Source organism: Physeter macrocephalus, chromosome 16, assembly GCF_002837175.3.
Source record: "Physeter macrocephalus isolate SW-GA chromosome 16, ASM283717v5, whole genome shotgun sequence".
NCBI lineage: Eukaryota > Metazoa > Chordata > Mammalia > Artiodactyla > Physeteridae > Physeter > Physeter macrocephalus.
This window is the reverse complement of record NC_041229.1, coordinates 102,895,362-102,903,675: the sequence shown is the minus strand read 5'-3', so window position 1 is coordinate 102,903,675 and position 8,314 is coordinate 102,895,362. Positions and strand designations below refer to the sequence as shown.

At 53.3% G+C, this 8,314-nt stretch overlaps 1 protein-coding gene across 3 annotated transcripts in view; it reads right to left on the bottom strand.

Moving 5' to 3' along the window:
- The window catches only part of LOC114488048 (eukaryotic translation initiation factor 3 subunit A), a 36,817-nt gene continuing 28,503 nt past the window's right edge, over window positions 1-8,314 (bottom strand). For 2 of the 3 annotated variants that reach the window (XM_028501598.1, XM_028501600.1), the window contains exons 4-6: window positions 1,530-1,655; window positions 843-996; window positions 1-106 (exon numbers count right to left, since the gene is read on the bottom strand). The gene's annotated coding sequence lies outside the window, so the exon portion shown is untranslated. The remainder of the gene's footprint in view (window positions 107-842; window positions 997-1,529; window positions 1,656-8,314) is intronic. The other variant, XM_028501601.1, reaches the window with a different exon arrangement.

Genomic DNA, 8,314 nt, shown 5'->3' with positions numbered 1-8,314 from the left:
CAGCGTTTTCTCATCACGCCCCCGCCAGGGATGGAGGAGGGGGCTGCCAGGCCTGGGCCCTTGGCAGATGTCCCGGGAGGCGTGAGAAGAGTTGGTAGTCCTGTTGCTGCGAGGAGAAAGGAAAACATTGATCTGACCTCTAAGGCTCCCTGTGTGAAGCCCAGAGGACTGGAAAGGGCCCCTAACCCTCCCTATGTCTCTTTAAATAGCCAGGCACAGAGGATTTCTCTTTATCTCTAGAAGCCTCCCAATGTGAAAGGCAAACTAAATCCCATTTTTACACGTCCCAAGATGGGCAGAGCCCATTGTTGGGAACCCAGATGATTAACTGCTATGCAAACTTTAGGGGGAGCAAGCTTTCCAGGAAGCCAGGGATGGGGGTGGGGAGAGGGTCCCCGGGGCTCCCTCTAAGCCACTCCTCAGAAGGGCTCAAGGGCGGGACACCACTCAGACAGGGTCAGGCCAGCAGTCACATTCTGAGGGCCCATAATGATCTCGAGACTGCAGGATGGGTGCCGTGAGGGACACGAGAACGGTGTGGGTACCCTCCCGCCGCCTGGGAAATAGGCAGCAGCCAGGCAGAGGGAAGAGATTAGTGCAAGTCAATGGATAACGAAGGGTAAACGGTGTGGCCAGACTACAAAGGCTGTGGAACCCAAAAAGGAGGCTTTTGCATTTGAAAGAATGAAGACTTCTTGGAAGAGGTGGGGTTCAGCTGGGCTGGAAAAATGGGAGAGTCTGAATAGAACAAAAGAGGAGGGGAGGTGTTTCAGGGAGGGAAAGAGGAGCATCAGACCCAGAAGAGAGGAGGTGTGGGCTCTGGGGCTGGCAGGGGGCCTCACCCGTCCCACCGACAATCCGACGGTCCGGATGCTGTCATTCGTTCAGCCTCACCACCGTGTTTTTTTGAGCCCTGCCCAGGTGCCAACAAGAACTGGTAACAAAATTCTGAGAGACGGGAGAGCTGGCTGGGACCTAGCAAGACGTCCGTCCGGCCTAATGGAGGACAGAAGGAGAGTCCTATTTATACAGCTAAAGACAAAGCAACCAAGTGCACGGTGGGGGGAACTTTACAGCATCAGGAAGTGCTGTGAAGGTTCATACTTTATATTTTTGTGTACTTTCTAATGTTTTTACAATGAGCATATGTAATTTTTACAATCAGAAGAAAATCAAGTTATAAAACAATTCAGGCCTGTTAGTCAACTTGAAGTTCAACACGTCACTGGGGATGGGGCCGCCCAGAGAAGCACTAGTGTGACCCTGGACGACACCAGAAGCGTGGCGTCAACAGCCGAGACTGCCCTCTGCCTGCCTGGGCCCGTCGGTGTGTGGCAGGAAAAGAGCAGTGACGGGGCTTGAGGCCCAGCCCTGTCTCGGGCCATCTGTGTGGCCTTGGGCAAGCGACCTAACTCCTCAGTTTCCTCGTGTATAAAATGAGGTGGGTTCCCAAGTTCTAAGGCCCTTTCTGTTCTAAAGGCTTCATGTCTCTACGCCCCCATCTCAATAACACCCTTGAAGAAACTCACTGACAAACTGCAGCAGAGATGAAGAGGTGCTGAGAAGGTGGCGGTGTGAGTGGGGAGCCCCAGCCACGCGGCTGCTGGCTTGAAGCAGGGGCAGAGGCTCATTCCGGTGGATCCAGCGGGCAGAACCTGGGCGGAGAGGCGAGCATCAGAGCGGCACAGCCTCCAGTGCAGGGAGCCCCGGCACAGCTTAACGCGGGGCAGCGGCTTGGGAGGGAGGCGCCCCGGTCATTGTCACTGGGGGCTGCTGGCTGGGGCTGGGAAGCCATTCGTTAGGAATTTCTACAGGGACTCAGTGGCGGGGCTGAAGGCTGGACAAAATACAAGACTTTCCAGCATGAAATTCTAAGGGGTCGGGCAGTGGCCGTGACTTCCAGGCCTGATACCCATTCCCAAGAAGGCAGAGCCTGGGTGAAAATGCTAGTGAAGAGAATGGAATGGAAAAGAAAACCCTGGAAGGGGGGGACCAGTTGGGAGGCTGGGCTTGGGTGGTGAAGACCTGGTCTTGGAAGGGCTCCCCTGGCCCGTCCTCTAGGGCCACCCAGGACGAGTCCACTCCCTCAGGTGGCGGCGGCCGCCTGACCCAGGACGTCCCGCCCTCTTCATGTTCAAGACCAATCTGCCCTCCGTTCTTCGTGACAGCCCCATTCCCCAGCTTCTAGAGTCTGTTTGGATCCTCCATCCCTCACCCCGCAGGCTAACAGCTCCCCGCTTTCTGGTTCCTGTAACCCATCAGTCAGGCCCTCTCAGTCCTCCTCTGGGACGGCCCTCCTCGCCTGGCAGCCCCACCCCCTGGGCAGCAGGCTCGCGGACACGTGGGGACTCAGGTCCGACACAAGCAGGTGTGGAGATTCTGGTCCTGGGCAAGGGTGGTACATTGAGAATTTAATATGTCTTCCAGGTTCTGTTTCCTGAACGTAAGAGCTCGGTAACAAGGGACCGATTTCCTTTGTTCCTCACTTGTTCTCTCTACATAAAATGAGAATACTTCTGCCCTATCAAGCTTTCAAAGTAGAACACAAAAAAAATAAAATAAAAAAAAAAAAAAAAAAAAAAAAAGTAGAACACAATGCAGGCATCTAAAAATGTGTTCAGAGATGTGAGGGGTGGGGAGCCAGCTGCACTGTGTAACCTGCCTAAATCTCAAACAGGAGCACCCGCCTGTCCTCAGAATTCACCTGTGACGGAACGCCTGAGGGCGGGTAGCACGCCCCCCTCTCCCACCCCGTCCCACCGCCACGGAGAGGAAGCCGGGGCAGGGCTGCTCAGGGCAGAGGGCAAGTGAGCTCTGCGTCCAGGCTGCGGGGCCACACGGCCTGTTAGGTGACAGCAGCACGGGCTCGTTCCGCAGAGCCAAGGGACCACGGCATTCAGGGTGGGAGACCAAACCGAGAGAGGCTCAGGGCACTGAGAGATGCCGGGGTCACTCGCTGCTAAGCCCCGTGCTCCTGGAGCCGCGTCACTGGCCCTTTATATTATTTATTTATTTTTTTAACATCTTTATTGGAGTATAATTGCTTTACAATGGTGTGTTGGTTTCTGCTGTATAACCAAGTGAATCAGCTGTATGTATACACATAGCCCCATATCCCCTCCCTCTTGCGTCTCCCTCCCACCCTCCCTATCCCACCCCTCTAGGTGGTCACAAAGCACCGAGCTGATCTCCCTGTGCCGTGCGGCTGCTTCCCACTAGCTATCTAGTTTACATTTGGTAGCGTATATATGTCCATGCCACTCTCTCGCTTCGTCCCAGCTTCCCCTTCCCCCTCCCCGTGTCCTCAAGTCCATTCTCGACGTCTGCGTCTTTTTTCCTGTCCCGCCCCTAGACACCGGCCCTTTAATGGCAGCTGATCGCCGCTTGCATTTGTTGAGCTCCTACTCCTGTGTTGGGCAGGCACCGAGCTGCGCTTCCCTCTGATTTCACCAATCCCCACAACCACCCTGGGAAGTAGCTATTATTGTTCTTGTTTTCAGACAAAGAAATTGAGGCTCAGGGAGGTTAAATGTCTTGCTCAAGGTCACGCGGGCTCCAGTCTGGGGACTCTCAGGCCGGGGCTCCCGTGTCTCGACCCTCCATGATCGTGAGATGGGAGAGCCTTTCCCTTCATGAGCACCTACTCTGTGCCAAGCCCTGTGCTGAGGCGTTGGGGATGCAGAGACGAATGAGGTCCCTGCGCTCGGGGCTTTACCTTGCGGTGGGGGAACTGCACTAGCGGGGAGGAGGAAGAGAGAGCGAGGAAGAGAGCCGAGGAAGCAGGAAGGGGCCCGGGCTGCCCTGAGCTCTGCCCTCGAGCAGAGATCTCTGAAGCTCCCAAACGACCCCACGTCCGCAGAGTTGAGGAAAGAGAAAGGAGGGAGAAACCCTGACACGCACGAGCCCCCACTACCGTCTGTCTGGTGATTTGTGCACTAGCCCCGAGGTCTAGACTCTCCAGGTGAGGAAAGCGAAGCCTAGACAGGTTAACCAGAGGCCAAGGCCACCGCGGCCACCTGGCCGAGCAGCCACTGCGCAGGCACCTGATGGAGCCCCCCAGGCTCTCACTGACGGGCGTCACGTGGTCTTCGTGAGAAATGTGTGAAAATACAAGAAAAGAGGGTTCTGGAAACTCCCAAAGTCCTCCGCGAGAGACCAAGGGGGCCAAAGGTGTCGGGGTCTAGCTCCTGCCACAGAAATGTTTGTGCCTGTTACTGTCCCAGCCACAGCCAGCTTCCAAACATTCCCAACCTGGAGAAAGGGCGGGAGGGGAGATGCGTGGGGCATGGAGGGTGGACCAGGACGGTCCAAGCCCACAGGAGCTCGGAAGTGAACTCCCAGCATCCGCCCTGCCCTGACCTTCTCCCTGCAGTCCCAGTTTTCCCAGGTAGTGATCTTGCCGCTAAGAAACTCATCCCGTCCTCACCACCTCGGCCTGTCCAATCCAGCCGGCTCCTGCCTGGCCCCTCCGGGCCTCCGCCGCCTCTGGGGGGACTCCAGGTAACAGGCCCGGGGAACCTCCCCCTCCCCACGCACAGCGGTTAGTTGGTAAAGGAGGCCAGGGGAACTGGTGGGACTGGCGTCCCTTCTGCCAGCGGTAATAACAGGGCAACTGAGACTCGGAAAGAGGAGGGAAGGCTGGTGGCCGACAGCCCTGCATTAGGGGCTTGCTCAGAAGCAAGAGGGGCCCTTGGAGAGTGGGGTTCTCTGTTCCTGCTGTGACAGACCCAACCAGTACTTCCTGCCCTACCTGACAAGACAGTCCCTGCTGATGCTAAGACCCCTACATGGTCTCCCCCCCATCCTCCCAGGGCCTTTTTTTTTTTTTTTTTTTAATTACTTAATTTGTTTTTGGCTGCTTTGGGTCTTCGTTGCTGCGTGTGGTTTTTCTCTAGCTGCGGCGAGCGGGGGCTACTCTTCGTTGCGGTGCGCGGGCTTCTCATTGTGGTGGCTTCTCTTGTTGCGGAGCACAGGCTCTAGGTGCGTGGGCTCAGTAGTCGTGGCTCGTGGACTCTAGAGCGCAGGCTCAGTAGTTGTGGCTTGCGGGCTTAGTTGCTCTGCAGCATGTGGGACCTTCCCAGACCAGGGCTCAAACCCATGTCCCCTGCATTGGCAGGCGGATTCTTTTGCTTGTTTGTTTGTTTGTTTGTTTGTTTTTGCGGTACACGGGCCTCTCACTGTTGTGGCCTCTCCCATCGTGGAGCACAGGCTCCGGACGCGCAGGCTCAGAAGCCATGGCTCACGGGCCCAGCTGCTCCGCGGCATGTGGGATCTTCCCGGACCGGGGCACGAACCCGTGTCCCCTGCATCGGCAGGTGGACTCTCAACCACTGCGCCACCAGGGAAGCCCCGGCAGGCGGATTCTTAACCACTGTGCCACCAGGGAAGTCCCTCCCAGGGCTTCTGAGAAGTTCACATCAGGGTTTGCTGATGGAACCTCTGGGAGGCGCACCATCACTCCCAGGGCAGTGGCCTGCGTAAGGGTGGAGGGATGGGGGGCTTGGTGCCCAGGGCGGGAGGAATGGCATTGCCTAAGGAGGCCAGGGTGCTTCTTGGGGTGAGCATTGGAGGAGGAACCTTCTACAGAGTTTGCTGTGTTTGTGGGGAATTTGTTAAAGAAAAAGTAGAGGAAAAAGAGCAAAGCATCCACGGCCTGGTTGGGAGAGTTGGAGGAAAACAGTGTGTACCCGCATTCAAGATGGTGCACTAACAGGTAGTATCAGGGACTTCCCTGGTGATCCAGGGGTTAAGGATCAGTCTCGCAATGCAGCAGGCACCGGTTCGATCCCTGGTCGGGGAACTAACATCCCACATGCCGCGGGGCAACTAAGCCTATGCGCCACAACCAGAGAGAAGCTCGCAACTAGAGAGAAGCCCGTGCACTGCAATGAAAAGATCCCTTGTGCTGCAACTAAGAGCTGACGCAGCCAATAAATACATAAATAAATATTAAAAAAAAAAGATGTGGTGTCAAAATGAGTTTTTGGCAGATAAAATTTTAGCCTTAATATAAAGAGTTCTTACATATCAGTAAGGAAAAGAAAACGCGGACCATTGAAAACTGGCAAATAGTATGAATGAGCTATTCACGAAAGAGCTTCAAATGATAAAAATCATATAAAAATAAACTTCACTCATAATCAAATAAATAAAAATTAAAATCAGATATAGAAGTCTATCATAAAACTGGTTACAACAGTGAAAAAGTAGGAACAATCCAAATGTTTACCTCTAGCGCACCATCCAAAATTATAATGACGTATTGTGTATCCATTAAATATGATTTTATGAAAGTATTTCCTAACAGGAAAATGTTTACAATATATTAAGTTTAAAAAGCAGATTCTAAAGCAGTGTTATGGATAGGCGCATTTTCCATTTCTGTAAACACAAGTAGGTCGACATGTACAACATAAAAGTTGTGGATGGGCTTCCCTGGTGGCGCGGTGGTTGGGAGTCCGCCTGCCGACGCGGGGGACGCGGGTTCGTGCCCCGGTCCGGGAGGATCCCGCGTGCCGCGGGGCGGCTGGGCCCGTGAGCCATGGCCACTGAGCCTGCGCGTCCGGAGCCTGTGCTCCGCAACGGGAGAGGCCACAACAGTGAGAGGCCCGCGTACCACAAAAAAAAAAAAAAAAAAAAAAAAAAAAGTTGTGGAAGGCCAGACACCACGACGTTCACAATACTCAGTTATTTTTCAGTGGTGGAATTCTGACTTTTATTTTCCTCTGTTTTGTTTGTCTATATTTTGTGCTTTTCTACAACGATCCCATATTGCTTTCGTTATAAAAAGAAACCTTCTTGGAGACTTTGAAAGAGTTCTTGGCAGAGGGAATGTAAAAATCGTTGCTTTCTGCGCACACTTTTCACCAAGAAACAGAGAGTCTTCTCCCATTTGGTGATCACAGAGTGGGGGTGCGATGGGACCGGGTGGGAGGAAGTGTGAGGTCCAAGGTCAGCTGGGGCTGAGGAAAGGGATCCAGGAACCCCAACTCTGATGTTGCTCTGAAGCCCCCAGGGGCCCGCGACCTTGTATAGAAGGCACGGAGGATTTGAAGTCAGAGAACATGAGCGGATCCCGGGTCCACCAGTTGACACAAAGGAAGCCACTTTATCTTTCTGAAACTCATTGTCTAGAAGGTGGAAGTAACAGTAATGCAGGATTATTATGAGGATCATATAAGACAATTATTTTCTTTGCAAGGTATAAAGCCCTAATCGGGGACTTCCCTGGTGGTCCAGTGGTTAAGACTCCACGCTCCCACTGCAGGAGGCATGGGTTCGGTCCCTAGTCCAGGGAATTAAGACCCTGCATGCTGTGCAGCGCGGCTGAAAAAAAGAAAAAAAAAGAAAAGCCCTAAACAAATGTTAGATGTTGTAGTTAATAACATTGATCAGCCTGAGCAAGAAAGCTGGCCATCTGCTGTCGTCAGGGCTGTGCTGGACACGCGGGAATTGAGAGGTAAGTTCCCATGTGGTTCAGGAAAACATGGATTTCCCAGTCCATAGTCATAGCATATAAAAATAAAATAAAAATAAAACGAGCTCGGAGGAAAGTGTTCGGGGACCCACTGTCTGCTCTTTGAGCAAAGAATATGTAGCCAGTGATAAGAGCTCCCTCGTAGTCCTGTGCTGGGCAGTGGAAAGGAGGAGAAAACGGCCCAAGATGCAGAGGTCTCTGACCCCCTTCACCTAGAGTTGTTTACTGATGTTCTGGCAAAATGCTTGGGGGCTAAGGTGGGTGGACCAAGGATGCCACAGTTTGTCATCTAAGGAGACTGGGAGAGGCTGGGTGGCAGTTCCGGTTAGATGGGTCCCCACCCTGCACGAGATGGGGGAAGCCATGGCTTCTGGGCGGAGGTGGCAGGCACACCCATGAATCATAAGCCCCTCTTGTTCAGAACCCGTGAGCTGGTTCTCACAGTGTCCCTCACGGCTTTCACGAGGGATGGGCCCAAACGTTTCCAAAGAGTACCACTTTCTTCATCCCACTAGATGAACGGGATTTACCGATCAGATGACAAGCTTTCTAACACTGACCACGTTCGGAGACTTACTCTTGACTGCCCCTCCCCAGCTCCTCCAAATGAGATGCTTCATCTTCACTCTTCTTCTCTTGCGTTTTTGCTCCTTCTACAATGCCTTTCCTTCTGTTTACCCCCTTTTCTGCTTCGGGGTCATTTTTTTATTTTTATTTTTATTTTATTATTTATTTATTTATTTTTGGCTGCGTTGGGTCTTCGTTGCTGCGCGCGGGCTTTCTCTAGTTGCGGTGAGCGGGGGCTACTCTTGGTTGCGGTGCGCGGGCTTCTCATTG